We start from the raw sequence: 5,907 nt of genomic DNA, 5'->3' as shown, positions 1-5,907 counted from the left end.
ATTCATTTATTATTTTCAGATGTGTCTGTCATGGCAGTTGTATTCTGGGTGATGATTGCACTCATCATCCTTTTACTGCTGTTATTGATTTTGATATTCATATTTCTGATCTGCTATTTATGTAGATGCTGTTCATCATGGTAGGCTAAGTGATTTTTCTCATAGCGCGGGTGAAACTGATTTTCGTAGCATATGATTGCGGTTGTTGACTAGATACCTAGCTTCACTGTATTTTACAAGATACGATATTTGAAAGCGTGATATGTTTTTTGAGCATATATGATTATATATTTGTTGAATTCGGTATTTGATGTTTGATAACGTTACTCCTGAGATAGATTACTTGACATTTTAGATTTGCTAGAAATGGTTTGAAGAAATTGTATACAGTTTTGTGAAAAAAGGGTATATAGAGTACCGTAACATTTCTCTCCCATAACACACAATCATGTCGATCAACACAATACCCACTGACAAGGAAATTGCCAACATATCAGCTTGTATTAGCGAAGGATGGGAATTGTTGCCGGTGTATCTAAACATAAATGAACAGATGGATGTCGATGGGTCAAGAGTTTACAAAATCTTTCACATTCTCCGATCCTGGAAACCATGAAAGTGTTGCTCAAGGCATTGCTGGAAGCTGAATACACAATTGTTGTTGATTGGGAGTTGCTGAGAAAAAATATTGGCTATGGGAAAGAAGTTCTATCGCTGTAACAATATTTTTCAACAATAAATTGAAAACAACTCATATGCTTTCTGTGTACATTGTTTCTCGTGTACAAACGTATAAAAGACCTCAGATGTTGTCAAATATGTCATTACAGTTCTAACTTCCGAAGCGCAAACATGTCCAATGAAAGCAATAACGTTTCGTCTGAATCAACTATCATGGATGAGAATCAGTTAACATGTGCTGGTAAGTTTTTTTTTCAGTTGTGTTTGTTATTTGTATTGAAATGTATTTCACATGTGCTGTACTAAACGATTGTTATTGTTTGTTACAGATGTGGAGGTCGATCTGCTGGTTTGGTTAGAACTCGAATCCTACCTTGGCGAGATACACGACGAACAAGAAAAACAAGGTATGCTATGTTCGAAAATTGTATGATTTGTTTTTCAAAATGATATCCATACTACATTGCAATAACTGTTTTATTTCTCATTTCAGTGACAGATCATTCTACTGCGATGGACGAAGAAATCGCCAGTTTTCAACTACCATCGCCTTGGGAAGAATATGTCTTGAGCCAGATAGATGACCTTGATGTTGAAGTGGCGTATGCTCTTGCACAGCAAGATATTGACAATCAGAATGCGTGTATCATTTTTGAGGAAAAATAAAATCACAAAACTAGTACATATTTGTTGAGTTGTTTCTTCATGGGTTAATCAGTGTAACATATAGCTTCAACGCAACAACATGTCACAAAACAACGACACAACTATCACTTTAGATATTTGGCTGGAGAAAGAAAAGAAACTCACATGTCAAATTCAAACGTTGCGAAAAGCGATACAACAAAAACAGCTTTGCGAAATTTGTTTTTGGTCAGAAAAGAGCATTGCTTTGATTCCTTGTGTTCACACATTTTGTGAAGATTGTACAATTCGTATGATGGATAAACAGACGTGTGCTATGTGTCGTGCAGATATTCTCGAATCGATTCGAATCTACTTTTGATTTGATTTGTGAAAAAAAATATATGTTCTTGACCAATGTTAAGGTTATTCAACGAAACGGACAATGCAGGTACAAGATTTCCAAACTGATAAAAACCATTTAAAGTATTTTCAAGAACGACTTAGAACGTTTCAATATTGGCCATCCCAAATTAGACCTGACAAATATGCACTAGCTCACAGCGGGTTTGTATACCTCGGCAAATCTGACAGGGTGAAATGTTTTTGCTGCGGTATCGAATGCCACGAATGGAAAACAGACGACAACGCTTGGCTAGAACATCAAAACATTCTCCGAATTGCGAATACATAAACATGGTTGGGTTAGCTCCTGCGATCGAAAAGAAACAATTTCACTTCGGTTCTGGTTCGATGACAGGATCTAATCTGTTTGTTAAGCCTTTTTTTGGTCAAACATAAATTGTATACCATGTATCGTTAATAAATTTGTTCTACTCAACATTTGCGTTTGTTTGTAGAAAATCTAAAAAAACCTGACTAGCAAATATATAACAACAATTGTATTGGATTACAGCGTACTTTATTCACACACAAAATCTTCGGTTGAACAGCAAGTAATCAAATATCATATTCATACACTTGTCAATCGTCAATTAACTCGCCAAGTCTATCACAAAAGCAACAGTTAAGCTGAAAACGTTTTCTGTTTCGCCCCTCTGTTTCGTGCGTAGCCCTGGACCTCACCACACCACTGACATACGTCTTCTTTCTTAATACACGGGATGCAGGACATGTTCTTGCAATTTCGGCATATGTTTGTGCAGTTGTTTTTCTCGCCACATGTGTTACATTGCATTTCTATCTCAAAATCAATGACCGTCGGTTGCAGCTTCGATATCGTATCCATCCATTTCTTGCAAGCGACTCTGTCATTTCCACACCTCGTTGTTGTAAGAGTTTCTTGTCGATCAAGCCATTGCTTGAAACTACCGCTCTTCTCTATCATCCACATCCAGCGATAGCACGCTTCTTTGCTTGACATGATTTATTTCGACTTTTGCCAATTTCAATTTTGTGTCAAGATGAATTCTGACAACGATTTATATACGATTCAGCCAACCAATCAAAATCAAGCACATGTAGGCTCTTGGTAGAAAAGCATAACTCGAACTCAAATGGGTCATTCTTCATCAAGCTATCGAAGAAAACGCATCTCAAAATACTTTAGAATGTTCGTTGTACCGCAAACTGAGGATTGGGAGAGAGAGTTGTTCCACATTCCAGAGACAGAAAATTGGGACGAGGAAATACGGCAGTACGAAGCAGGTATGTTTGTTGACAATGCTTGTTTACTTATTTGTTTCGTTTCACAAATTTTGAACAATATTTATCAAATGTTTGACTAGTTTTTACGATGTCTTCTTGTCTATTTTCAGAGCAAACCCAAACGGTCTTTCATGCCTTGCCAGACATCGTGTGGACGGACGACTACGTTTACGAGCATATTTGCTGGATATGCGAAGATATGAAATGCAATGGACACTGTTACGTTGAATAGATTTTTGAAATAAAATTGTGTGTTGTTTTTATCTATGGTATATCGTTTTCCAGCAAGCACTCAGTTTGACCATACAAAAGCACACTGGGTTCACTAGTACTTTTCTTTGTACACTTGGTAGCAAACCAAGACAGAAGCGTCATGACAATTGCGCATAGAAAAGATATCAATACGATGATTATAGCCGTATCCATGTTCTATACATAACATTCAACGAAATAGTGCATTGTTATACCAAAAAACGTATATAAGCGCTCAGACACACACTTATTAGGTCATTTGCAAAAATGGAAATCGAAGGAGCAACATTTAACATTAGCAGCTCTCTTGTAATGAAAATATGCTTTGGTGATGATTATTGTGTGCCAACCATAACACTGTGTGGACCTCAACAACTAATATTATCGCTTCAAAAGTGGAAAAAACTTACAGAAGAATCAAAATCCATTCTTCTTGCCATTGAGGGCTAAAGTGAAGAATCCGAGTGGTGCTTGGGTGGCTATTTCTATGTAACAATAATCAACAACATCGTAGATATTCGCAAGCGAAACAAAGTTGGAGAAGACTTTATTGATAGCAACCAAGGACTATTGTTAACTTACAGTGATTTCAGACAATTGATGAAACTCACAAATATTGTTGAACAGTTAGTTCCAGAACTTGTTAACCTGAGGCCGTGTTGGGAAGGTGACGACCACTACAATCAGATTGGAGCTCTGATGTGCCCAGAGTGCAATCCAGACGAGTACCTAGATTGGCTTGAATAAACGTACCATGTTTGCGCTACTTACAGTAACATTTCTTTTGATCAATGAACTTGAGAATCAATTGTATTTGTATCGGCAACGGTCAATGTTGCAAAATGCAGTGGATGTTTTGTCGCAAATTGTTGATTCATATGTTAGACAGAATTCGCTGTTTTTTCCTGTTTTGTAGATGTGTAATTTAAACTGCTAAACATAAAATATGTGTTGTTGTTTTTTTCATATAAACATTCTTCCTAACAGAATAAACTAGAAAATGAAGGTTTCAAAATGTGTTTCGACATATTCCTAGATTACATTGAAAGTGCTCTTGCAACAAGACGAGATCCAAAAAATCTTGCTACTTCGTTTTCCTAGATACAAAGATTGCCTGAAAACATTTCACTCTTGGCCAAAACTGTCAAATCTCAACAAGAGAGCGTTGGCAAACAAGGGCTTCGTTTATTTGTTTGATAGAGTGCAGTGCGTTTATTGCCACAACATATTTTGGGACATTAACGAAACAGACTTGAATCACCAATGTCCTGCGAGGATAGATTTCATGAAGCAATCGATGCTTAAACCAAAATAAGTGTTATGCATGACAATAAATCATACAATACAAAAATAGTGTTCATAGAATTTTATTTGTCACAACATATCAAATCATTTCGCTTTAACTGTGAAATTTTTCTCAATAAACTGTCGAAACAATTCATTAATCAAATGTTCACTTTCGTTGATTTGCATCCCCGCTTTAATCAGCGCAGTCTCTGCAGACCTTTCCTCATTTCGTTTCACTTCTGGTATAAAGTTCGTTTCTTGCTGAACGGGCGTCATAGGTTTCTGTTCCGACATAACAGGAGATGGTAAGGTTTGTGGAACAATAGGCTGTTGTACAAACGTTGGGGGAATTTGCGTTGGGATACTCTGATACTGTGGTTGATGGTAATACTGCGGTTGTGGGGCTCTCATTACTGGACTGAATACTTCCTTGAGCATACTAGTTTGAGCCGCGAGAAAGTCCGTTTGCAGTTTTGCATGTGCTGTTTAAATTCGTTCAACTCTTCACGTATGTTTGACTCCTTAGAAGTAGATGATAACAAGGTTTCAGTGGCATGTACCACTGGTTCGAGTTTAGATCGTTTACAAGGAGGCTCCTCATCGGTACCACTATGCGTTCGCTTTTGACCTTTCTGTTGGTTTAACGCAGACGCTATTGTGCTTATAGAGCAAGGGCGCTGGTCATATTTTCGCTATCCATGTTTGTTGTAGACAGATATTCACATGGAATAGCGTTAATAGTTTTTTTCTCCGCACAAATAAACTCGGTGTCGTGATTATCACATAACAGCGCGTCCTTAAATAAGAGCTCGTTTCTTTCACGGCCGTGTTTTAATGCGTTTCTCGAATAACATCCCAATGCTATGAAAATATCATTAGTGCTACTTGCATACCGTTTTGGTTGAACGTTTTGATTTGCATAGCTGTAATTTATTAGCGTGCCTCGCCTTGCACCGAGGTCAACCAGTGCAAACGTGTTTTATAGTCAATGACTTTTTATCATGAGAAAGACTGAAACATGGTAAACATGACTTGAGATACAAGAACGGCGAAGGTGTTGCTTTGGTGAAGAAATTGATAAAGTCGTCATTCATTTGATTCTGCACTTCTAGAAACGCAGCGTTATTTATCAAGCCTTTGCAATAAAGACCTCGGCTATCAATTGTCAGCTCGGTCAAAAACCCAACAGTTAGGTCTACTCGAAAATTGACATGCGATACGACTAACGGAATGTTAAAAGTATCATTTGAAGCAATCAGTTGTTTTGCTAGCTCTTTATTCAGGGCATATTTAACATCGCTTTCTTTAACATTAACAAGCCAAGATAGCCACAAACGTTTATACAAGGGAACATTGTTTCGAATAGTCGTTTGTAAAATTTGTCACTAATGTCTT

The sequence above is a fragment of the Dreissena polymorpha genome, chromosome 1, assembly GCF_020536995.1.
Source record: "Dreissena polymorpha isolate Duluth1 chromosome 1, UMN_Dpol_1.0, whole genome shotgun sequence".
NCBI lineage: Eukaryota > Metazoa > Mollusca > Bivalvia > Myida > Dreissenidae > Dreissena > Dreissena polymorpha.
Note: the sequence above shows the minus strand (reverse complement) of the source record.